This window comes from Protopterus annectens, chromosome 9.part0, assembly GCF_019279795.1.
Source record: "Protopterus annectens isolate FY-2018-M chromosome 9.part0, PAN1.0, whole genome shotgun sequence".
NCBI classification, from domain to species: Eukaryota; Metazoa; Chordata; order Ceratodontiformes; family Protopteridae; genus Protopterus; species Protopterus annectens.
The window spans coordinates 1,279,099,752-1,279,126,864 of NC_056743.1; the positions used below are offsets into that span (position 1 = coordinate 1,279,099,752).

Consider the following 27,113-nt stretch of genomic DNA (forward strand, 5'->3'; position numbering starts at 1 on the left):
ATGACCTTAAACAATTCTCTCTCTCACTGAAATGCCTGATGGCTTTGGCTAAACCAAGGTGTCCCTGAATATGTGCTCAGACACACAGCCTCCCCAAATACTAGGCCCAAATACAAGCCTGAATATGGACAGTGCTACAAATATCCACACTACTTCAAAACAAACTGCAGAAATGTTTCTCACAGCTGCTGTGCTTCCCTGGCTCCAGCGTCAGCTCCTAGCTTGGGCCCCTGCCCACCCTGCCCTAACCTGCTGAATATAAGCTCCTGTGCTGTCTGACTGAAAGCCTACTCCACGAACTTAACTGGAAATTGTAAGGCCTTCTGTTCCCTGAGTCCTCCCTCCACAAGATTACAAGAAACTTGGGCCCCTGCCCACCCTGCCCTAACCTGCTGAATATAAGCTCCTGTGCTGTCTGACTGAAAGCCTACTCCACGAACTTAACTGGAAATTGTAAGGCCTTCTGTTCCCTGAGTCCTCCCTCCACAAGATTACAAGAAACTTGGGCCCCTGCCCACCCTGCCCTAACCTGCTGAATATAAGCTCCTGTGCTGTCTGACTGAAAGCCTACTCCACGAACTTAACTGGAAATTGTAAGGCCTTCTGTTCCCTGAGTCCTCCCTCCACAAGATTACAAGAAACTTGGGCCCCTGCCCACCCTGCCCTAACCTGCTGAATATAAGCTCCTGTGCTGTCTGACTGAAAGCCTACTCCACGAACTTAACTGGAAATTGTAAGGCCTTCTGTTCCCTGAGTCCTCCCTCCACAAGATTACAAGAAACTTGGGCCCCTGCCCACCCTGCCCTAACCTGCTGAATATAAGCTCCTGTGCTGTCTGACTGAAAGCCTACTCCACGAACTTAACTGGAAATTGTAAGGCCTTCTGTTCCCTGAGTCCTCCCTCCACAAGATTACAAGAAAGTATGTGTACTGTTGTAGCTCTGCACTTTAATAGTTGGTACTACTAGGTCGCAGTACGCTTCCCTGCCAGACTAGCCAGCAGCCACTACCTCCTACTGCACTCTCTATTTGTTCCCCTTTCCTCCAGTACCTCCCTTCTTCAGTCCTCTACCACCTTTCCTCTGCTCTCCCCCTCTCTGCTGCCCTGAACTCTCAGCCTTCCCTTCCTTTTCTCAGCCCTCCTCTACTCCCTGTCTGAAGTCTTTTCCTCTCCCTCTGTCCTTCTCCTTAGCATTTTTCACTCTATCCCAATTTCTCTGCTCATCTCAGTACCCTCCCTCCGCTCCTTCTCCTACATTTCTTACCTTCACAACTCTGATAAACCTGTTAAACTTACCTTCTAAATACTCTCTTGTAACTGATTGTCTTCTGCTTTTCTCACCTCCTCTGGCTCCTCCCGCCAATTCCCGGCTTGTATCTACTCTCTCTATCCATTTTTCTCCTTCCCCACTGTCCCCTCTCTTCCCCTTTCCCCACCCACTTCCTCCCTTACTCTTTATAACTCCCGCTAACTAACAGCCGCCATCTTTATTACCCTGCTCTTCCCCTCAGCTGCTGTGCTTCCCTGGCTCCAGCGTCAGCTCCTAGGTAGTATGTCTTTGGTATTTTTTTTTGCTTAAACTTCTGGAATATTGATTGTACTTCTGTTCTGTGGTATATGTGTGTTTTTTGTACTTGCTCACTGATTTTTGCAGTCGCCGCATACCGTGAGCGTTGCTCGTCAGCTGGTGCCTATTTTTTTCGCAAAAGCCTTATTGTTTGCAGGCGTTTTCCCATCTACCTATCTTAAATTTCAGGTTTCTACCTGTGCAGACCTAATCAGGACTAGTCGCCAATTATTTTTTGTCCTGCAAGTGTAATTGGACTGTTCATTTCATTTACAATTCCTGCTAGGTGCATACGGAATATTATACTAGTATTCTCGCCCTCTGCAGCCTGCTTATGGCTCATGCTTAACAGAAATGCAGGGCTGCCCCTTGTAATCCATTCTGATGTGTATATGCGATTGGTTTTGCTTGCATATTACTCTCGCTTCTAGTGAGCTGGCGCTAAACGGCGTCCTATTCAGCTTGAAACCTGCTTGGTTGAGGGTGTTCAGTGTAGCGACGCTTTCTCGTTACATTTACTAGCTCTCTACCTGCATTCCTGCTACAAGCCACAAGATATAGTGACATTACCTGGTGTAGTCTGGTACAGGCATTTGCTCTTACAATTTTTCTTTTTTTTAACCATGTGCTAGCTCCTGGCTGCGTTTTAGTGATGAGCATGCTTCTGTTATTGGCTTAACTCCGTGCTAAACTCAGTATTCCCAACTTAATGTGACTCTGAATACAAGCTGTGTAAATAGTTGCTAATCAGTATCTGCATTAATTAGTGTAAAATAACTTCATGACTGCCTCACAGAATCTGTAATCAACGTAGACACTGAATACAAGCTTAGTCGCTAAACTGCATTTGCTTTGTGTTGTGTAAATTAGATTCTTGTCTGCCTCACAGTATTCTATAACCAATGTACTAGCTGTGTAGGTTGTCGCTGAACTGTTACTGCATTAATTGGGGAAAGATAATTTCATTACAGCCTCATAGTATCTCTAGGTAATATAGGAACTAAACACAAGCTGTATAGATAGTCGCTAAACTATCGATACTTTATTTGATGTAATATAACGCCATGACTGCTTGACTGTGTTTACCTTTTGTCTCTTGGTTATCTTAGCTTATTCGCACTTTGCATTTAATTTGAATACAATAACCTTCTGAATGCCTGACACTGTCTCTTACATTACTTATGCCATTCTAATGCTTACACCACTCTTCTTTCCCTGTTTTTTTTCTATTTTTACAGCTTGGGCCCCTGCCCACCCTGCCCTAACCTGCTGAATATAAGCTCCTGTGCTGTCTGACTGAAAGCCTACTCCACGAACTTAACTGGAAATTGTAAGGCCTTCTGTTCCCTGAGTCCTCCCTCCACAAGATTACAAGAAAGTATGTGTACTGTTGTAGCTCTGCACTTTAATAGTTGGTACTACTAGGTCAGTGCGCTTCCCTGCCAGACTAGCCAGCAGCCACTACCTCCTACTGCACTCTCTATTTGTTCCCCTTTCCTCCAGTACCTCCCCTTCTTCAGTCCTCTACCACCTTTCCTCTGCTCTCCCCCTCTCTGCTGCCCTGAACTCTCAGCCTTCCCTTCCTTTTCTCAGCCCTCCTCTACTCCCTGTCTGAAGTCTTTTCCTCTCCCTCTGTCCTTCTCCTTAGCATTTTTCACTCTATCCCAATTTCTCTGCTCATCTCAGTACCCTCCCTCCGCTCCTTCTCCTACATTTCTTACCTTCACAACTCTGATAAACCTGTTAAACTTACCTTCTAAATACTCTCTTGTAACTGATTGTCTTCTGCTTTTCTCACCTCCTCTGGCTCCTCCCGCCAATTCCCGGCTTGTATCTACTCTCTCTATCCATTTTTCTCCTTCCCCACTGTCCCCTCTCTTCCCCTTTCCCCACCCACTTCCTCCCTTACTCTTTATAACTCCCGCTAACTAACAGCCGCCATCTTTATTACCCTGCTCTTCCCTCAGCTGCTGTGCTTCCCTGGCTCCAGCGTCAGCTCCTAGGTAGTATGTCTTTGGTATTTTTTTTTGCTTAAACTTCTGGAATATTGATTGTACTTCTGTTCTGTGGTATATGTGTGTTTTTTGTACTTGCTCACTGATTTTTGCAGTCGCCACATACCGTGAGCGTTGCTCGTCAGCTGGTGCCTATTTTTTCGGCAAAAGCCTTTTGTTTGCAGGCGTTTCCCATCTACCTACCTTAAATTTCAGGTTTCTACCTGTGCAGACCTAATCAGGACTAGTCGCCAATTATTTTTGTCCTGCAAGTGTAATTGGACTGTTCATTTCTTTTACAATTCCTGCTAAGTGCATACGAAATATTATACTTGTATTTTCGCCCTCTGCAGCCTGCTTATGGCTCAAACTTAACAGAAATGCAGGGCTGCCCTTGTAATCCATTCTGATGTGTATATGCGATTGGTTTTGCTTGCATATTACTCTCGCCTTCTAGTGGCGCCGCTTAAACGGGCGTCCTATTCAGCTTGAAACCTGCTTGGTTGAGGGTGTTCAGTGTAGCGACTTCTCGTTACATTTACTAGCTCTCTACCTGCATTCCTGCTACAAGCCACAAGATATAGTGACATTACCTGGTGTAGTCTGGTACAGGCATTTGCTCTTACAATTTTTCTTTTTTTTAACCATGTGCTAGCTCCTGGCTGCGTTTTAGTGATGAGCATGCTTCTGTTATTGGCTTAACTCCGTGCTAAACTCAGTATTCCCAACTTAATGTGACTCTGAATACAAGCTGTGTAAATAGTTGCTAATCAGTATCTGCATTAATTTGTGTAAAATAACTTCATGACTGCCTCACAGAATCTGTAATCAACGTAGACACTGAATACAAGCTTAGTCGCTAAACTGCATTTGCTTTGTGTTGTGTAAATTAGATTCTTGTCTGCCTCACAGTATTCTATAACCAATGTACTAGCTGTGTAGGTTGTCGCTGAACTGTTACTGCATTAATTGGGGAAAGATAATTTCATTACAGCCTCATAGTATCTCTAGGTAATATAGGAACTAAACACAAGCTGTATAGATAGTCGCTAAACTATCGATACTTTATTTGATGTAATATAACGCCATGACTGCTTGACTGTGTTTACCTTTTGTCTCTTGGTTATCTTAGCTTATTCAAGCACTTTGCATTTAATTTGAATACAATAACCTTCTGAATGCCTGACACTGTCTCTTACATTACTTATGCCATTCTAATGCTTACACCACTCTTCTTTCCCTGTTTTTTTCTATTTTACAGCTTGGGCCCCTGCCCACCCTGCCCTAACCTGCTGAATATAAGCTCCTGTGCTGTCTGACTGAAAGCCTACTCCACGAACTTAACTGGAAATTGTAAGGCCTTCTGTTCCCTGAGTCCTCCCTCCACAAGATTACAAGAAAGTATGTGTACTGTTGTAGCTCTGCACTTTAATAGTTGGTACTACTAGGTCGCAGTACGCTTCCCTGCCAGACTAGCCAGCAGCCACTACCTCCTACTGCACTCTCTATTTGTTCCCCTTTCCTCCAGTACCTCCCTTCTTCAGTCCTCTACCACCTTTCCTCTGCTCTCCCCCTCTCTGCTGCCCTGAACTCTCAGCCTTCCCTTCCTTTTCTCAGCCCTCCTCTACTCCCTGTCTGAAGTCTTTTCCTCTCCCTCTGTCCTTCTCCTTAGCATTTTCACTCTATCCCAATTTCTCTGCTCATCTCAGTACCCTCCCTCCGCTCCTTCTCCTACATTTCTTACCTTCACAACTCTGATAAACCTGTTAAACTTACCTTCTAAATACTCTCTTGTAACTGATTGTCTTCTGCTTTTCTCACCTCCTCTGGCTCCTCCCGCCAATTCCCGGCTTGTATCTACTCTCTCTATCCATTTTTCTCCTTCCCCACTGTCCCCTCTCTTCCCCTTTCCCCACCCACTTCCTCCCTTACTCTTTATAACTCCCGCTAACTAACAGCCGCCATCTTTATTACCCTGCTCTTCCCCTCAGCTGCTGTGCTTCCCTGGCTCCAGCGTCAGCTCCTAGGTAGTATGTCTTTGGTATTTTTTTTTGCTTAAACTTCTGGAATATTGATTGTACTTCTGTTCTGTGGTATATGTGTGTTTTTTGTACTTGCTCACTGATTTTTGCAGTCGCCGCATACCGTGAGCGTTGCTCGTCAGCTGGTGCCTATTTTTTTCGGCAAAAGCCTTATTGTTTGCAGGCGTTTTCCCATCTACCTATCTTAAATTTCAGGTTTCTACCTGTGCAGACCTAATCAGGACTAGTCGCCAATTATTTTTTGTCCTGCAAGTGTAATTGGACTGTTCATTTCATTTACAATTCCTGCTAGGTGCATACGGAATATTATACTAGTATTCTCGCCCTCTGCAGCCTGCTTATGGCTCATGCTTAACAGAAATGCAGGGCTGCCCCTTGTAATCCATTCTGATGTGTATATGCGATTGGTTTTGCTTGCATATTACTCTCGCCTTCTAGTGAGCTGGCCGCTTAAACGGGCGTCCTATTCAGCTTGAAACCTGCTTGGTTGAGGGTGTTCAGTGTAGCGACGCTTCGTTACATTTACTAGCTCTCTACCTGCATTCCTGCGGCTACAAGCCACAAGATATAGTGACATTACCTGGTGTAGTCTGGTACAGGCATTTGCTCTTACAATTTTTCTTTTTTTTAACCATGTGCTAGCTCCTGGCTGCGTTTTAGTGATGAGCATGCTTCTGTTATTGGCTTAACTCCGTGCTAAACTCAGTATTCCCAACTTAATGTGACTCTGAATACAAGCTGTGTAAATAGTTGCTAATCAGTATCTGCATTAATTTGTGTAAAATAACTTCATGACTGCCTCACAGAATCTGTAATCAACGTAGACACTGAATACAAGCTTAGTCGCTAAACTGCATTTGCTTTGTGTTGTGTAAATTAGATTCTTGTCTGCCTCACAGTATTCTATAACCAATGTACTAGCTGTGTAGGTTGTCGCTGAACTGTTACTGCATTAATTGGGGAAAGATAATTTCATTACAGCCTCATAGTATCTCTAGGTAATATAGGAACTAAACACAAGCTGTATAGATAGTCGCTAAACTATCGATACTTTATTTGATGTAATATAACGCCATGACTGCTTGACTGTGTTTACCTTTTGTCTCTTGGTTATCTTAGCTTATTCAAGCACTTTGCATTTAATTTGAATACAATAACCTTCTGAATGCCTGACACTGTCTCTTACATTACTTATGCCATTCTAATGCTTACACCACTCTTCTTTCCCTGTTTTTTCTATTTTTACAGCTTGGGCCCCTGCCCACCCTGCCCTAACCTGCTGAATATAAGCTCCTGTGCTGTCTGACTGAAAGCCTACTCCACGAACTTAACTGGAAATTGTAAGGCCTTCTGTTCCTGAGTCCTCCCTCCACAAGATTACAAGAAAGTATGTGTACTGTTGTAGCTCTGCACTTTAATAGTTGGTACTACTAGGTCGCAGCTTCCCTGCCAGACTAGCCAGCAGCCACTACCTCCTACTGCACTCTCTATTTGTTCCCCTTTCCTCCAGTACCTCCCTTCTTCAGTCCTCTACCACCTTTCCTCTGCTCTCCCTCTCTGCTGCCCTGAACTCTCAGCCTTCCCTTCCTTTTCTCAGCCCTCCTCTACTCCCTGTCTGAAGTCTTTTCCTCTCCCTCTGTCCTTCTCCTTAGCATTTTTCACTCTATCCCAATTTCTCTGCTCATCTCAGTACCCTCCCTCCGCTCCTTCTCCTACATTTCTTACCTTCACAACTCTGATAAACCTGTTAAACTTACCTTCTAAATACTCTCTTGTAACTGATTGTCTTCTGCTTTTCTCACCTCCTCTGGCTCCTCCCGCCAATTCCCGGCTTGTATCTACTCTCTCTATCCATTTTCTCCTTCCCCACTGTCCCCTCTCTTCCCCTTTCCCCACCCACTTCCTCCCTTACTCTTTATAACTCCCGCTAACTAACAGCCACCATCTTTATTACCCTGCTCCTCCCCTCAGCTGCTGTGCTTCCCTGGCTCCAGCGTCAGCTCCTAGGTAGTATGTCTTTGGTATTTTTTTTTGCTTAAACTTCTGGAATATTGATTGTACTTCTGTTCTGTGGTATATGTGTGTTTTTTGTACTTGCTCACTGATTTTTGCAGTCGCCGCATACCGTGAGCGTTGCTCGTCAGCTGGTGCCTATTTTTTTCGGCAAAAGCCTTATTGTTTGCAGGCGTTTTCCCATCTACCTATCTTAAATTTCAGGTTTCTACCTGTGCAGACCTAATCAGGACTAGTCGCCAATTATTTTTTGTCCTGCAAGTGTAATTGGACTGTTCATTTCATTTACAATTCCTGCTAGGTGCATACGGAATATTATACTAGTATTCTCGCCTCTGCAGCCTGCTTATGGCTCATGCTTAACAGAAATGCAGGGCTGCCCTTGTAATCCATTCTGATGTGTATATGCGATTGGTTTTGCTTGCATATTACTCGCCTTCTAGTGAGCTGGCATGCTAAACGGCGTCCTATTCAGCTTGAAACCTGCTTGGTTGAGGGTGTTCAGTGTAGCGGCGCTTTCGTTACATTTACTAGCTCTCTACCTGCATTCCTGCCTACAAGCCACAAGATATAGTGACATTACCTGGTGTAGTCTGGTACAGGCATTTGCTCTTACAATTTTTCTTTTTTTTAACCATGTGCTAGCTCCTGGCTGCGTTTTAGTGATGAGCATGCTTCTGTTATTGGCTTAACTCCGTGCTAAACTCAGTATTCCCAACTTAATGTGACTCTGAATACAAGCTGTGTAAATAGTTGCTAATCAGTATCTGCATTAATTTGTGTAAAATAACTTCATGACTGCCTCACAGAATCTGTAATCAACGTAGACACTGAATACAAGCTTAGTCGCTAAACTGCATTTGCTTTGTGTTGTGTAAATTAGATTCTTGTCTGCCTCACAGTATTCTATAACCAATGTACTAGCTGTGTAGGTTGTCGCTGAACTGTTACTGCATTAATTGGGGAAAGATAATTTCATTACAGCCTCATAGTATCTCTAGGTAATATAGGAACTAAACACAAGCTGTATAGATAGTCGCTAAACTATCGATACTTTATTTGATGTAATATAACGCCATGACTGCTTGACTGTGTTTACCTTTTGTCTCTTGGTTATCTTAGCTTATTCGCACTTTGCATTTAATTTGAATACAATAACCTTCTGAATGCCTGACACTGTCTCTTACATTACTTATGCCATTCTAATGCTTACACCACTCTTCTTTCCCTGTTTTTTCTATTTTTACAGCTTGGGCCCCTGCCCACCCTGCCCTAACCTGCTGAATATAAGCTCCTGTGCTGTCTGACTGAAAGCCTACTCCACGAACTTAACTGGAAATTGTAAGGCCTTCTGTTCCCTGAGTCCTCCCTCCACAAGATTACAAGAAAGTATGTGTACTGTTGTAGCTCTGCACTTTAATAGTTGGTACTACTAGGTCGCAGTACGCTTCCCTGCCAGACTAGCCAGCAGCCACTACCTCCTACTGCACTCTCTATTTGTTCCCCTTTCCTCCAGTACCTCCCTTCTTCAGTCCTCTACCACCTTTCCTCTGCTCTCCCCCTCTCTGCTGCCCTGAACTCTCAGCCTTCCCTTCCTTTTCTCAGCCCTCCTCTACTCCCTGTCTGAAGTCTTTTCCTCTCCCTCTGTCCTTCTCCTTAGCATTTTTCACTCTATCCCAATTTCTCTGCTCATCTCAGTACCCTCCCTCCGCTCCTTCTCCTACATTTCTTACCTTCACAACTCTGATAAACCTGTTAAACTTACCTTCTAAATACTCTCTTGTAACTGATTGTCTTCTGCTTTTCTCACCTCCTCTGGCTCCTCCCGCCAATTCCCGGCTTGTATCTACTCTCTCTATCCATTTTCTCCTTCCCCACTGTCCCCTCTCTTCCCCTTTCCCCACCCACTTCCTCCCTTACTCTTTATAACTCCCGCTAACTAACAGCCGCCATCTTTATTACCCTGCTCTTCCCCTCAGCTGCTGTGCTTCCCTGGCTCCAGCGTCAGCTCCTAGGTAGTATGTCTTTGGTATTTTTTTTTGCTTAAACTTCTGGAATATTGATTGTACTTCTGTTCTGTGGTATGTGTGTTTTTTGTACTTGCTCACTGATTTTTGCAGTCGCCGCATACCGTGAGCGTTGCTCGTCAGCTGGTGCCTATTTTTTTCGGCAAAAGCCTTATTGTTTGCAGGCGTTTTCCCATCTACCTATCTTAAATTTCAGGTTTCTACCTGTGCAGACCTAATCAGGACTAGTCGCCAATTATTTTTTGTCCTGCAAGTGTAATTGGACTGTTCATTTCATTTACAATTCCTGCTAGGTGCATACGGAATATTATACTAGTATTCTCGCCCTCTGCAGCCTGCTTATGGCTCATGCTTAACAGAAATGCAGGGCTGCCCCTTGTAATCCATTCTGATGTGTATATGCGATTGGTTTTGCTTGCATATTACTCTCGCCTTCTAGTGAGCGCGCTGCGCGCTAAACGGGCGTCCTATTCAGCTTGAAACCTGCTTGGTTGAGGGTGTTCAGTGTAGCGACGCTTTCTCGTTACATTTACTAGCTCTCTACCTGCATTCCTGCGGCTACAAGCCACAAGATATAGTGACATTACCTGGTGTAGTCTGGTACAGGCATTTGCTCTTACAATTTTTCTTTTTTTTAACCATGTGCTAGCTCCTGGCTGCGTTTTAGTGATGAGCATGCTTCTGTTATTGGCTTAACTCCGTGCTAAACTCAGTATTCCCAACTTAATGTGACTCTGAATACAAGCTGTGTAAATAGTTGCTAATCAGTATCTGCATTAATTTGTGTAAAATAACTTCATGACTGCCTCACAGAATCTGTAATCAACGTAGACACTGAATACAAGCTTAGTCGCTAAACTGCATTTGCTTTGTGTTGTGTAAATTAGATTCTTGTCTGCCTCACAGTATTCTATAACCAATGTACTAGCTGTGTAGGTTGTCGCTGAACTGTTACTGCATTAATTGGGGAAAGATAATTTCATTACAGCCTCATAGTATCTCTAGGTAATATAGGAACTAAACACAAGCTGTATAGATAGTCGCTAAACTATCGATACTTTATTTGATGTAATATAACGCCATGACTGCTTGACTGTGTTTACCTTTTGTCTCTTGGTTATCTTAGCTTATTCAAGACTTTGCATTTAATTTGAATACAATAACCTTCTGAATGCCTGACACTGTCTCTTACATTACTTATGCCATTCTAATGCTTACACCACTCTTCTTTCCCTGTTTTTTTTCTATTTTACAGCTTGGGCCCCTGCCCACCCTGCCCTAACCTGCTGAATATAAGCTCCTGTGCTGTCTGACTGAAAGCCTACTCCACGAACTTAACTGGAAATTGTAAGGCCTTCTGTTCCCTGAGTCCTCCCTCCACAAGATTACAAGAAAGTATGTGTACTGTTGTAGCTCTGCACTTTAATAGTTGGTACTACTAGGTCGCAGTACGCTTCCCTGCCAGACTAGCCAGCAGCCACTACCTCCTACTGCACTCTCTATTTGTTCCCCTTTCCTCCAGTACCTCCCTTCTTCAGTCCTCTACCACCTTTCCTCTGCTCTCCCCCTCTCTGCTGCCCTGAACTCTCAGCCTTCCCTTCCTTTTCTCAGCCCTCCTCTACTCCCTGTCTGAAGTCTTTTCCTCTCCCTCTGTCCTTCTCCTTAGCATTTTTCACTCTATCCCAATTTCTCTGCTCATCTCAGTACCCTCCCTCCGCTCCTTCTCCTACATTTCTTACCTTCACAACTCTGATAAACCTGTTAAACTTACCTTCTAAATACTCTCTTGTAACTGATTGTCTTCTGCTTTTCTCACCTCCTCTGGCTCCTCCCGCCAATTCCCGGCTTGTATCTACTCTCTCTATCCATTTTTCTCCTTCCCCACTGTCCCCTCTCTTCCCCTTTCCCCACCCACTTCCTCCCTTACTCTTTATAACTCCCGCTAACTAACAGCCGCCATCTTTATTACCCTGCTCTTCCCTCAGCTGCTGTGCTTCCCTGGCTCCAGCGTCAGCTCCTAGGTAGTATGTCTTTGGTATTTTTTTTTGCTTAAACTTCTGGAATATTGATTGTACTTCTGTTCTGTGGTATATGTGTGTTTTTTGTACTTGCTCACTGATTTTTGCAGTCGCCGCATACCGTGAGCGTTGCTCGTCAGCTGGTGCCTATTTTTTTCGGCAAAAGCCTTATTGTTTGCAGGCGTTTTCCCATCTACCTATCTTAAATTTCAGGTTTCTACCTGTGCAGACCTAATCAGGACTAGTCGCCAATTATTTTTTGTCCTGCAAGTGTAATTGGACTGTTCATTTCATTTACAATTCCTGCTAGGTGCATACGGAATATTATACTAGTATTCTCGCCCTCTGCAGCCTGCTTATGGCTCATGCTTAACAGAAATGCAGGGCTGCCCCTTGTAATCCATTCTGATGTGTATATGCGATTGGTTTTGCTTGCATATTACTCTCGCCTTCTAGTGAGCGCGCTGCGCGCTAAACGGGCGTCCTATTCAGCTTGAAACCTGCTTGGTTGAGGGTGTTCAGTGTAGCGACGCTTTCTCGTTACATTTACTAGCTCTCTACCTGCATTCCTGGGCTACAAGCCACAAGATATAGTGACATTACCTGGTGTAGTCTGGTACAGGCATTTGCTCTTACAATTTTTCTTTTTTTTAACCATGTGCTAGCTCCTGGCTGCGTTTTAGTGATGAGCATGCTTCTGTTATTGGCTTAACTCCGTGCTAAACTCAGTATTCCCAACTTAATGTGACTCTGAATACAAGCTGTGTAAATAGTTGCTAATCAGTATCTGCATTAATTTGTGTAAAATAACTTCATGACTGCCTCACAGAATCTGTAATCAACGTAGACACTGAATACAAGCTTAGTCGCTAAACTGCATTTGCTTTGTGTTGTGTAAATTAGATTCTTGTCTGCCTCACAGTATTCTATAACCAATGTACTAGCTGTGTAGGTTGTCGCTGAACTGTTACTGCATTAATTGGGGAAAGATAATTTCATTACAGCCTCATAGTATCTCTAGGTAATATAGGAACTAAACACAAGCTGTATAGATAGTCGCTAAACTATCGATACTTTATTTGATGTAATATAACGCCATGACTGCTTGACTGTGTTTACCTTTTGTCTCTTGGTTATCTTAGCTTATTCGCACTTTGCATTTAATTTGAATACAATAACCTTCTGAATGCCTGACACTGTCTCTTACATTACTTATGCCATTCTAATGCTTACACCACTCTTCTTTCCCTGTTTTTTCTATTTTACAGCTTGGGCCCCTGCCCACCCTGCCCTAACCTGCTGAATATAAGCTCCTGTGCTGTCTGACTGAAAGCCTACTCCACGAACTTAACTGGAAATTGTAAGGCCTTCTGTTCCCTGAGTCCTCCCTCCACAAGATTACAAGAAAGTATGTGTACTGTTGTAGCTCTGCACTTTAATAGTTGGTACTACTAGGTCGCAGTACGCTTCCCTGCCAGACTAGCCAGCAGCCACTACCTCCTACTGCACTCTCTATTTGTTCCCCTTTCCTCCAGTACCTCCCCTTCTTCAGTCCTCTACCACCTTTCCTCTGCTCTCCCCCTCTCTGCTGCCCTGAACTCTCAGCCTTCCCTTCCTTTTCTCAGCCCTCCTCTACTCCCTGTCTGAAGTCTTTTCCTCTCCCTCTGTCCTTCTCCTTAGCATTTTTCACTCTATCCCAATTTCTCTGCTCATCTCAGTACCCTCCCTCCGCTCCTTCTCCTACATTTCTTACCTTCACAACTCTGATAAACCTGTTAAACTTACCTTCTAAATACTCTCTTGTAACTGATTGTCTTCTGCTTTTCTCACCTCCTCTGGCTCCTCCCGCCAATTCCCGGCTTGTATCTACTCTCTCTATCCATTTTTCTCCTTCCCCACTGTCCCCTCTCTTCCCCTTTCCCCACCCACTTCCTCCCTTACTCTTTATAACTCCCGCTAACTAACAGCCGCCATCTTTATTACCCTGCTCTTCCCCTCAGCTGCTGTGCTTCCCTGGCTCCAGCGTCAGCTCCTAGGTAGTATGTCTTTGGTATTTTTTTTGCTTAAACTTCTGGAATATTGATTGTACTTCTGTTCTGTGGTATGTGTGTTTTTTGTACTTGCTCACTGATTTTTGCAGTCGCCGCATACCGTGGCGTCGCTCGTCAGCTGGTGCCTATTTTTTCGGCAAAAGCCTTATTGTTTGCAGGCGTTTTCCCATCTACCTATCTTAAATTTCAGGTTTCTACCTGTGCAGACCTAATCAGGACTAGTCGCCAATTATTTTTTGTCCTGCAAGTGTAATTGGACTGTTCATTTCATTTACAATTCCTGCTAGGTGCATACGGAATATTATACTAGTATTCTCGCCCTCTGCAGCCTGCTTATGGCTCATGCTTAACAGAAATGCAGGGCTGCCCCTTGTAATCCATTCTGATGTGTATATGCGATTGGTTTTGCTTGCATATTACTCTCGCCTTCTAGTGAGCGCGCTGCGCGCTAAACGGGCGTCCTATTCAGCTTGAAACCTGCTTGGTTGAGGGTGTTCAGTGTAGCGACGCTTTCTCGTTACATTTACTAGCTCTCTACCTGCATTCCTCGCTACAAGCCACAAGATATAGTGACATTACCTGGTGTAGTCTGGTACAGGCATTTGCTCTTACAATTTTTCTTTTTTTTAACCATGTGCTAGCTCCTGGCTGCGTTTTAGTGATGAGCATGCTTCTGTTATTGGCTTAACTCCGTGCTAAACTCAGTATTCCCAACTTAATGTGACTCTGAATACAAGCTGTGTAAATAGTTGCTAATCAGTATCTGCATTAATTTGTGTAAAATAACTTCATGACTGCCTCACAGAATCTGTAATCAACGTAGACACTGAATACAAGCTTAGTCGCTAAACTGCATTTGCTTTGTGTTGTGTAAATTAGATTCTTGTCTGCCTCACAGTATTCTATAACCAATGTACTAGCTGTGTAGGTTGTCGCTGAACTGTTACTGCATTAATTGGGGAAAGATAATTTCATTACAGCCTCATAGTATCTCTAGGTAATATAGGAACTAAACACAAGCTGTATAGATAGTCGCTAAACTATCGATACTTTATTTGATGTAATATAACGCCATGACTGCTTGACTGTGTTTACCTTTTGTCTCTTGGTTATCTTAGCTTATTCAAGACTTTGCATTTAATTTGAATACAATAACCTTCTGAATGCCTGACACTGTCTCTTACATTACTTATGCCATTCTAATGCTTACACCACTCTTCTTTCCCTGTTTTTTTTTCTATTTTTACAGCTTGGGCCCCTGCCCACCCTGCCCTAACCTGCTGAATATAAGCTCCTGTGCTGTCTGACTGAAAGCCTACTCCACGAACTTAACTGGAAATTGTAAGGCCTTCTGTTCCCTGAGTCCTCCCTCCACAAGATTACAAGAAAGTATGTGTACTGTTGTAGCTCTGCACTTTAATAGTTGGTACTACTAGGTCGCAGTACGCTTCCCTGCCAGACTAGCCAGCAGCCACTACCTCCTACTGCACTCTCTATTTGTTCCCTTTCCTCCAGTACCTCCCTTCTTCAGTCCTCTACCACCTTTCCTCTGCTCTCCCCTCTCTGCTGCCCTGAACTCTCAGCCTTCCCTTCCTTTTCTCAGCCCTCCTCTACTCCCTGTCTGAAGTCTTTTCCTCTCCCTCTGTCCTTCTCCTTAGCATTTTCACTCTATCCCAATTTCTCTGCTCATCTCAGTACCCTCCCTCCGCTCCTTCTCCTACATTTCTTACCTTCACAACTCTGATAAACCTGTTAAACTTACCTTCTAAATACTCTCTTGTAACTGATTGTCTTCTGCTTTTCTCACCTCCTCTGGCTCTTCCAGCTCCGTTCGCCCTTCGGCTCACTCCGCTCCCTACCCTGCCCCCAAATCCCGCCCCCAACGCTTCCACATTTATACATCACTAGCTCCTCCCTACATTCTTTTCCACCTATTAGACTCTTTCCCTCCCCCCTCTACTTCCTACTTTAATTAACCAATCTAAACCCTGCTTTCTTTTCTCCAACCTCTCCCTCTCCACCCACTTCTCACTACACTTAACCCTACACTCTCCTCTCCTACTTGATATCTTCCTTCCACTCTTCTTTCATTTCTCTCCTAACTCGCACTTTTCCAACTACATCTTTTCTACATCCTTTTCCCCACCCATTTCAAACATGTTCTCCCAAACTCTCATTTCCCTCAGACTTCCCTTCTCTCTTCTCATTTGTCTTCTTCCTCTCTATCACACTACATCTTACTGCTCAATAACTCACCCTTACCTGGCTACTTTTCACTCCCTCACTTTCTCCCACCCACATCCTCCTACACTCACTCACTTCCACTCCATTTCCCCCTGCCTTATCCCAATAAACCTACTACACCTCTTCCATATCAAAATATTCTCCTCCTCTACAAAAATCCTCGCTCTTACATTTCCACCAACCCCAAACAACTTCTTACTCTCCAAACCTAAAAGACTTAAAGTTTTCCCATATAATTTCCTAGCCTTATCTGGAGACATCCACCCTAATCCTGGCCCCTGCTTCAGTACTAACAACTCCTTCCCTCCTTCTCCCTCCTCCCACACTTCAAATACACCTCTCCCTCCCTCTACTCCTAAAACGTCTCCTACCACCCTTAAGGTCTTCACTATTAACGCCCAAAGCCTAAACAACAAACTTCACCATGTTCACGCCTGGATTAACCACGACCAACCTGACATCTTAGCCGTCTCTGAGACCTGGCTAAAACCCCATATCTCTGACTCAGAAATCCTTCCTCCTGGCTTCAACATCCTTAGGAGTGACCGACTAAACAAAAAAGGTGGAGGCTCTGCCATTATCTACTCTAACCTTCTCTCCATAATCCCCCTGCAAATCTCAACCCCTCTATTCAAAAATACTGAAATCACTGCTTGTCTGCTCCAGCTCAATAAACATAAAAATATCTGTATCATTTCTTTATACATCTCCCCTGGCGACAACACTTCAACCCTAGAGAATATTCTCCACTGGGCCTCATCTGAAATAAAATATGAAACACTTATTCTAGATGTCGTCAACATTGATTGGAACAAAATCAACTCATCTTCCCCCACCCTAGCTATCAACCTTTTCAACTTCTCTCAATTAATCCATTCTATAACCAGGCCCAACAAAAAACACCCCCCTGGCTCCATCTTAGATTGGATATTAGTCTCCCACCCTAACAAAATCTCTCTATCTGGAACTATCCCTGACTCCTTTAGTGACCATCAACCTGCCTTCATTCATCGCTCTGCTAACCCCTCTCAATTCCTACATAATTATATCCAAACTCGTAACCTTAGCAACTTCAACCCCATAATCTTCTCCAACATATTCAAAGAAATCAACTGGCAAACCCTTCAAACTCTGTCACTCGATAATGCCGTAGAACATTTTAACTCCATCTTCCTAAATACTCTCAACTCTCTAGCCCCCCTTAGAAATAAACGAATCAAGGCCAATTCTGCTCCTTGGCTGACCAAAGAGACTAAACAAACCATGCAACTCAGAGACAAATCTTGGAGGCTTTATCAGAAAAGCAAACAGCCTTCTGCCTTGCTCCAATATACCCAACTCCGCAACCAAGTAAAAAAACTAATAATCAGAGACAAAAAAAACTACTACAACAAACTTCAGTCTTCTAATCTTAACAACCCCAAACATTTCTGGAAATCTGTAAACTCTCTTCTCCATCCTGGGTCACAAAATAACCCCTGCCCTGACCCTAGTTTAAATGACAATGAACTAAGCTCTCTCTTCAACACTTTCTTTACTGACTCTATAGCCAAACTAACCAAAACATTCCCTGATAACAACCACTCCAACCTCCTAAACTCTCCAAAGGACTGTCACCCTATGTTTCAATTCAAACCAGTTTCCACAACTTTTATAAAAAAGCTCTTAACCAAACTAAAACCTTGTTCCAACGCCCCCGACAACATCCCCCCCTCCTTCCTCAAACACGCAGCCGAAGGAATAGCTCTTCCAATTAGCATCCTGATTAACAGATCCTTAAAAGAGTCATACATTCCCAAACTCTGGCGTTCTGCCTACATTCTACCACTTCATAAAGGAGGTAAAAACAATTCTACTTCTAACTTCCGCCCTATAGCCCTACTCTCTCCTATATCCAAAATCCTAGAGAAATGTGTCCACCGCCAACTCTTACCCTACTTAACAGAGAATCAGCTTCTTACACCCACCCAACACGGTTTCCGTCCAGGACACAGCACTATAACTGCCCTACTTTCCTTCTTAGAAACAGTTAATCAAGCCAGAGATTCCGGACTTCTAGTATCCACTGTTCTGCTGGACCTCTCCAAAGCCTTTGATACCATCTCCCATTCACATCTACTCTGCCACCTCTCCAACCTTAACCTTTCCACTAATACTCTTGCCTGGTTCTCCAGCTACCTCTCTGACAGATCCCAGGCTGTCAGATGGAAGAACTCCACCTCCTCCTTCTTACCAACTCCTACTGGCGTCCCTCAGGGATCCATTCTCGGTCCCTTACTTTTCAACATCTTCATAAATAACCTTCACACTGCTCTCCCTGACACTTCAGTCATCCAATACGCTGATGACTCTACCTTAGTCTGCGCTGCCCCCAGCTTTACTGAACTTCTCTCTAAAACTCAAACAGCTTTTTCCATTACAGAAAACTGGATGCACCAAAACCACCTCTCCCTCAACTCCAATAAATCCAAAATACTAATTTTCCTCCCTTCCAAGACTTCTTCCTTGGACAAAACTCTTTCAACATCCTCAGCCAAGCTAACACTCCAATTGAAGTGGTCCCCTATGCTAAACTACTTGGCATAACCATAGACGAACATCTTAAATTTGACCTCCACATTCAACAAAATATAAAAAGACCCACCAAAACTTGGCATGCTCTACAGGAATAATATATTTATTTCCAAATCCTCCAGGCAAACCTTAGCTACCTGCTTCCTCCTACCCTCTCTACTTTATGGAGCCCCTCTCCTTACTAATCTGTCTGCCTCCCTCACCTCCAAACTTGAAGCTTGCTATAATAAAATCTCTAAATTCGCCACCAAATCCAAAAACTCAACCCACCACTGCCTCTCCCTTCAATCTTTAAACTGGCTAGAACTCCCAAACCACCTCGACTATCTCCAACTTACAACCACTCATAGATTAATATTCTACCCAGAAAAATGCCCTGCTCTATCCAACATCCTCCCCCCTTACATTCCCAACCGATCTCTAAGATCTGAACACCAAAATCTAATCTCCATCCCCAGACCAAAACATCCCGCTGGTCAACATCTTCTATCCTTCTCTCTAGGTAGGAAATGGAACTCTCTCCCCTCTTCTCTTAGAACCATACCAAACTCAGACAACTTCAAAACCCAACTCTTCTCACACCTATCTTCAAAATGGAAATGTTCTTGCTTTCACCCTACTTAATCCCAAGATTCCCCTAGACTAAGCCCCCATACTCCTGCACCTTTATACACTCAAACTCTAGCTTTGTTTTTAGCAGGCTCTAACTTCACTGTATGATGACAATATTGAATGGTTAGCACAAAAAAAAAAAAAAAAAAAAAAAAAAAGTTTTTGCAGTGTATTGCAAATTTGCATCTTCAATGTTCTTACTGTGTCTACTTTCTATTGTAAATATGCATTTTAAAATATTCTTACTGTGTGTACTGTCTATTGTAATTGGAATTTGCAGTGTATTACTTTGTTTTCTTGCTGTTGCATTATGTTTTGTATTTCTTAAACATTGCATTGGTTGCACTGCCTTTGGAGCTTTTCTCCCCGGGCCTCCACTGAAAATGGGTTCTTCTTGACCCAGTGGACTTCCCCGGTAATCAAACTGAAATAAATAAATAAATAAATAAATAAAAAAGCAGCAGTGAGCCTTTAAATGAAAGTTTTAAACAGCTAAATGAGCCTCTAGAGAAAGCTTTTAACTGCAAACAAGTTATCAGAATAAAACAACCCAACAGATGCTTAATAAAAGTGGACAATTTCCAGTTAATACCTCACACACAGTGAAACTAGCTAGAAAAATATACAGTACACAAAGTGCTATAAATAACTCGAAAAAATAAGCAAAAAAACAGGATACTTAATGTTATATATTATAGATCTGAGTTTGCTCAGTGTCCTTCCTTCGATTAGCTCAGTGTTTTTCTTTTTTCTCCTCTTCTCCCTTTCAACCATCAGGATTCTTCCTACATTACCCCAGTTTGTTCCACAGTTCTTCCCATTGCTCTGAACACTGTGGGAGGGAGAGAGGGTTGAGTATTACAACCATAATCATGCATGGAGCTCAGACGATTTGGGACCTAGCCTAGCTCCTCTCAAAAGTAGCTAGACATGCACAAAAAACTTACAACACAGGCTTATTGATACAGTCGTGTTTCCTTGCATGCATCTAACCCTGGCCACAGCATAGGATTATGCTGCTTGGTGTTCATATATCTTAGCCTCTAATTCTGTCTGCTGCTACATCCGCCTCTGCTTTGTGTCAGCAGTGCAGGTGGGAAAGTTGGTGTCAGCTGGTTACTCCCACCCTCCTCAGCCAGTTCTTCTAGTTCTTCTAGTACGCAGGTCAGTAACCAGTCCTAGATCATTTGGGTCATAGTCAGAGCTTTATCTTGCACATCATGGAGTCAAGCAGTACTCCCTCCATGTCATGGTTACATACATGGATATCTGCCTGTTTGTTGTCATCACATAACTCAATCACCACGCCTTCTGTGCAACATGGCACTGCCTTCAGGTTAGCACGCAATGCAGGAAAACAATAGCACCTATACGATTCTTGCTCATGAATGGCCCACTGACTTGCTGTTGCTTAGCTCTGTTCCCCATCCCACTCCCAATCCCATGGCTTTATTTCTGTCTTCCTCATATGTGTGGTCAGGGATTACAAGTTAAGAATCTTACCTTCTGCACTACATGGATCAGCACTTTCACTTATTTGGCATGGCTGTGGCTTCGTGTGATGCCATAAGTTGCACTGTTTATGAATTAATTAACTCTGCTCAATTTCATTAAGCTATAGAATATGTAAAGAAAAGAAAATCAATAGCACAGAATAAAGTGCTGCTCCAGTTTTGAATAACTGAAGATTCTTTTTATATATTCATAGATATTCAAAGACTATTGAGTCTTATGAGTATTTATTCTTTGAAAGTATCCTTCTTTGGGCCACACCTCCTTTCTCCAGGAGGGCCATACTAGTCAATGCTGGAGAAAATTTGTGAATATCCCTTCAGTCATCTTGCTTATGTTTAAAGGAAGACATAGCCCTCAACTTTCCATCTCCAAAATGAGGAACACTAGCCTTCATAATGTGGAACAAATGGGCAAAATGTGGAACACATGCTTACTACCAACTTCAACTGGGAAAGTCATAGGGTGGTTAAAATATGCTGATTTTACTTATAAAAAAGATCTTTTAATGAGTTAGTATGGATGTCAGTTAAAAAGTTCTCAACATTAAGTATGTGACAGACCTTATCAATGTGGAACTTGAGGAACATGAACTTTTTTAAGAACCCAGATGAGGTACGTTCCTCATAATGAGGTACACTTGAGGGGCATGATGGAAGATCATTAGTTACGCTGCTTAACATGCAGTATTTCCGAGGTTTGGGAGGTACTGGGTATAAACCTGATCTTCCATCATGTTCTATGTATATGTTGGTGAAGATTTAGGTCACTCATTCTAGTACTGATGGAGCCACTTGCAGAAATAAGGACGTCCACGATGACTGGGTCTCTAATGGAGAGGCAAGTGATAGATGCCCAAGTCATTAATACATTCTAAGTCATTCTTGGCCACAAGGAATGTGTTATAGGAAAGATCAGTAATGCACAAAACAATGACATATAAAGCTGAGAGCTGTAAGTGGGTTTTATAAAAACCCACTATAAAATAAGAAGAAATATTTCAGCAGGAGGGTTAACCTCCCTTTACTTTTATGTGACATATGGATGGTGGGAAGGACACTTCCCCTCACTTCTACTACTTACGTACTACTTAAATTCCAAGTTCACAAAAGTTCAGAAAAATAAAACCAAAGCAGCACTGGATAAGGAGCCTCTTAAGAACACAAAAATCCAATGTTTAACAACAGAAGAGGCTACACCACAACAGCTTTGACATAACTGATTTCATTCTTGATATAAAGATGTTTGTTCGACAAGTTGGCTTAAATCTGATTTTTGGAAATTCTGATAATGTTGAGTATAATACGTTTGTTAAACCTTCAACATTTGTACCACAAGGCCATCCAGTTCTGGAAGCCTTTGAAAAGGCCTGTGAGAGAGATTTGTTTGAGTTATATAGTTCCAAGAACAAACCCCTATTTTATAATCTTACTTATGATGAATTTCAAAGTATTAGTAGGTTACAAGAAAATCCTGCAATAGTTATCAGACAAGCAGATAAAGGGGGAGCAGTTGTGATTTTAGATACAATATTTTATGATCAAATGATGACTACTATGCTGCAAGATGTTGAAACTTATCGTATATTAAATATTTCTGAGCTCAATGATGTAATTAGAAATGTACATGCTGAATTTTATGATATGTTTCTATGTTCTACTATTGATGCTGATTTATATAAGTTTTTACAGGGAGATCAACCAATTATACCTATACTTAGGGGTTTACCAAAAATCCATAAGGACCCAGTGCACCCTCCCCTGAGACCAATTGTCTCAAGGAGAGGTTGGCTGCTAGAACCTGCATCAATATATATTGAAAAACAGTTGAAACCAGTCGTGAATAACACCATGGCTATATTAAGAGACACTAAGGATTTTTTAGAATCCTATGGCATTTATGCAGCTACTTCAGATACCAATAATGAGACTGACTTACTTGTAACTTTAGATGTAGTCTCACTTTTTACATGCATTCCTAATACATCAGGTATGGAATTTTTGAGACTTATCCTAATTGAGAAGGAAATACCCAGTCATTTGATTCTAAGGATGTTGGCACTCCTAGAATTAGTTCTTACTAATAATGTTTTCCTATATAAAAAGAAATATTATTTACAAACAAAAGGGGTAGCCATGGGAACTCCATGTGCAAACTCTTATGCCAGCTTAGTATTGGCCTATTGGGAAAACATATATGTGATAGGGAATGACAACTACAAAACTAAGATAAAATTCTATAAACGTTTTGTAGATGATGTTTTTCTCGTTTGGGCAGGTAATGAAGATGAGCTTAGTGATTTTATTCAATATATCAATGGAACAACTGATTTTTTAAGTTTTGAATGTAGAAGCTCTAGTTACAAGATTGATTTTTTGGATATTCAGATTTTGAAAAATGGGGGAAATATACATTCTGAGCTATATAGAAAGGACTGCTGGAAAAATAACATATTACATCGTACCAGCATGCATCCTCAGCATATTTTTTCCAATATTATAACAGGACAGAGTTTAAGAATATCTCGTCTAACCACAAATGAGGAGACATGTAGCTCTACACAAGAGCTATTGGCTAATAACTTAACAGCACGAGGTTACAGTATAGATGAAACACAAAGAGTTTTTGAGGCCACTGGGCATTACAGAAAGAATAAGGGCAGACCATATTTTTATAAACATACTAGAAATGATTTAGAGACAGAGAGACACATTACCAATGAGCAAACTAATGAGCAAACATATAAGAGACTTACTATCCATTATTCCAATCAGATTTCGAGGGTCAAGCAAATAATTCATAGGAATTGGAATATCTTGACAATTGATGAGAAAATAACTCAGATAGTAGGTAGAAAACCAAGTTTTTCATATAAAAACACCAAGTCTTTGAAAAGACTTTTATGTTATGAGAATAACAATAAAGGATTGATCACATCAGATAGACATGGAACTTTTCCATATAGAAACTGCAATCAATGTAGTTTTATGTCTGGTGAAAATCATTTTAGACACCCTGACACTAATCACTTATTTCACTTTAACTTCTATGCAGACTGTAAGTCAAGAGATGTGATCTATCTTGCCTCATGTCAGATATGCTCATGTTTTTATGTGGGCAAAACCAATAGAAGTTTAAGGGAACGTGTCAGGGAGCATATATATGCAATCAACCAAGAAAATGAGACAAACGCCTTAGCTTATCATACATTGCCTATTTTCAGTGGGGGCCCTGGGAGAAAAGCTCCAGATGCATGTCTTTGGAATGTGGGAGGAAACCAGAGTACCCGGAGGAAACCCACACGAATGCAGGAAGGACATGCAGACTCTGCACAGAAAGCACCCCAGCTGAGAATCAAACTGGAAAACCTCTTGCTGTGAGGCAACAACGTTAACTGCTTGCACCACTGCGCCACTGGTTAAGTGGATACTGTGATACCAGTAGAGTACCAGAGGTTGCTCTGTAGTGTGAATATGATTCACAGAATGAAGCTGATCTGCACATCATATTAAGTTTTACTGTGGACACAGTGTACATTTATATCTCGTTATTAATTTACATCTCATTATTAGAAACTCCACCTGTAGCTACAAGGTCTGTCACTTGTCCCCTCATGAAATCAGGACTTGAATCCTAGTATTGCAGTTACTTGTCTTGCTGCTGGACAAAGGAGTACATGCTGGCTACTTTCACAGTATATTTGCTTTGATGGCCAATTAGGGCCTGCATTGGCCATTTCTCTACATTTACATTTCTCTCTTCCACATTTAGATAAGACCCTGATGTTTAATATATTAAGTATTGTTTTGTATAGCAATGTCATCTTGGCTTCTTGTCCAGTCTATAACACATTCCATGCTTGTGTTTCCTTACTTGCCCCTTACTAATTGTGTTTCTTAAGCATTTTGGAAACATATGCCTTCATTTGCTTCACAAATACCTTTATACTGCATTAGGGTTTGTCTCTTATTTCACCATAAATCAGTTTTTTTCACTCATCTGCATGTACAGCCCAGATCATGCAGTATTGTGCACACACAAACTAACTGGATCCAATTGAAGCAAGATGTGTGGCCTACACAATTTGTATTCCTTGTGATCTCCAGGTAAGTGCAGGGCACATCACTCTCCAGCATTATGAGACTATATTGTAGGTCGGGTCTATATTATAAGATCGACGTTTGAAAACATCGAACAAGATATGGTCGACACCGTATGGTCCATGTCTTCAAACATCGACCTTATAAAAAGACAAAAAGAAAAAAAAAGAAAGAAAAACATACCCTAACAGGTTTAAGAAGGGAGGCAAGTCCCCCTGCACCCCCACTACTTAAATATACCAACTCCGAGACTGCACTACATTGCAGTAAACGGAAATCTCCCCTTATGGAGATTTCCGTTTACACGCTCGAGATTCTGAGCATTCGATATTCTCATGTCGACAATGTCAGATTCGACATTGCCGGCTTTCGAGAATATAATATAGACCCTGTAGGTCGACTAGCAAGTGTTTGTTAATTAACTTTAACATCACCTCTTACATTTATGTATGTGCTAATCTACATCATTTTCCATAGTTATGTAACAAGGACTAGTATACAGACTGCTAATATCCTTTCATTTTACTTTATGGTTTATTTAACATTTGGTAATGTTATTATCCTTCGTTTTTTTCTGTGAAGTTTAGACAGGCCATTTTCTCCTCTATTATATGTAGAGACTGTCGCTGTTTATACTTGCAAGTAGATTGCATGAACTTTGAATGCAATCGCAGGTATTGCCACTATATTTCAGTTTTGTAGTGTTGAAGCCTTATTGGTTAAGACTGGCAGTACAGTATTGGACCATAGATAGCATGCTAATGTATTGTATATGCATTTCAGTTGTGTTTCCACTTGTTCTAGTAAATGTTGCTGTTATTGACTGCAACTAACATTTCTTTGGTGGTCTGCCAGTTTTGATTTCATTAGCTTTTCTTAATGTGTTTTCATTTTAATGGTAAATGCAGGGTTGTACTGCATGCTGACCTCACTACATTACCATCTCACACAGTTAGAAACTCCTCATACAGCTATGAGGTCTGCCACCACTCCCACAGTGAAATTAGTACTTGAATCCCTCCCCTAGATTCACTTACTTTCTTGCTGGGTAAAACAGTAGATAGTGTCTTTGTTCTGATGGTTACTTAGTGTTTACATTTACTGTTTATCTGTATATTTTCTTGCATATTTAAATATGTCTCCAGCATTTTGATATATTAGGAGCTGCTTTATGGAGTAGTATCTTCTTAGCTACTTGTCCATGCTACAACACACTTCATGCATGTACTACTTGTCTATGCTACAACATACTTAATGCATGTACTACTTGTTCATGCTACAACATACTTCATATATGTACTATTTGTCCACGCTACAGCACGCTTCATATATGTAGTACTTGTCCATGCTACAACATACTACATATATGCACTATTTGTCCATGCTGCAACTCACTTCAGATATGTACTACTTATCCATGTTACAACACACTTCATATAACTTGTTTCTTTCATATCCTGTTTCTCTGTAAATGAGTGCCGTTTCTTCAATAAAAGGGGGGTGCTGCACTCCTGAGTGTGTCGTCCATCAGGAGAGACAATAAACCGAGGCCCCATCTGCTTGACTAGGGGGTAGCTCAGATGGGTGTATAAGATCCCATGGCACCCCCACTGCACTGATACTCTTTTCTGTAGACCCACAGTCTGCCTATATTACACTCCCATTTAAAGTACAGCATTGTTCCTGCTGTTTGTCTTCTAAATTGATAAAAGAATATTTTTATAAAAAAATTGTTTTATAAGCCACAAAGTTCTTCACAGGACTATATATTATTTCTCAGTCATCCAAACAAAAACAAGTGCTACACCCATACACGTAGTAATACCATGCAAGCATGGCTGAGTAAAACATTTGCACTGTTTTCATTAATACAACTTGTAATTACTGCAATAACAAAAAATAGAATTTAAAATCACTTTTCGTGTAAGAGTGATGAGTTGATCTTAAAATTTCAAATAAAAGTGGGTTGCTGCACTCCTGAGTGTGTTGACCTTGCAATAAGAAGTTAAACTGAGGGCCCATCTTCTTGAGTTGGTGGTAGCTCATGTGGATATAAAAGATCTCACAGCACCTATTGAAAATAAAATGGGGAAGTTCACCAATGTACTGGCCAAATTTCCCCTAGTAGTACCCTCATCAGACCACTAATAGAGTATAATGCACCCTTTTGAATGTACCTCACCAGACACTTGCAGCAGCTGGAGAGACCTCAGAGGTTTCTCACTAGGAAAATACAGGGACGTCAAACCATGACCTATGTGGACAGCGTGAAAGCCCTGACACTTTACTTTGTATCTTGTAGGCTGCAGAGAGGCGACTTGTGCCTGGCCTATAGGGAAATCTCCAACCCTGGTCTAA

General features: G+C 42.0%; 1 protein-coding gene and 2 long non-coding RNA genes across 4 annotated transcripts in view; 2 read left to right on the plus strand and 1 right to left on the minus strand.

The window, feature by feature from the left end:
• Window positions 1–27,113, minus strand: part of LOC122811999 (serine/threonine-protein kinase 10-like) — a 504,844-nt gene that overhangs the window by 273,128 nt on the left and 204,603 nt on the right. The gene's annotated exons all lie outside the window — the stretch shown is intronic.
• On the plus strand, window positions 816–5,090 carry LOC122812001. The gene is made up of 3 exons (XR_006366324.1): window positions 816–921; window positions 2,807–2,946; window positions 4,824–5,090. It is a non-coding gene; the product is annotated as an uncharacterized LOC122812001 (long non-coding RNA).
• LOC122812000 lies at window positions 8,901–13,730 on the plus strand. The gene is made up of 3 exons (XR_006366323.1): window positions 8,901–9,006; window positions 10,900–11,039; window positions 12,931–13,730. It is a non-coding gene; the product is annotated as an uncharacterized LOC122812000 (long non-coding RNA).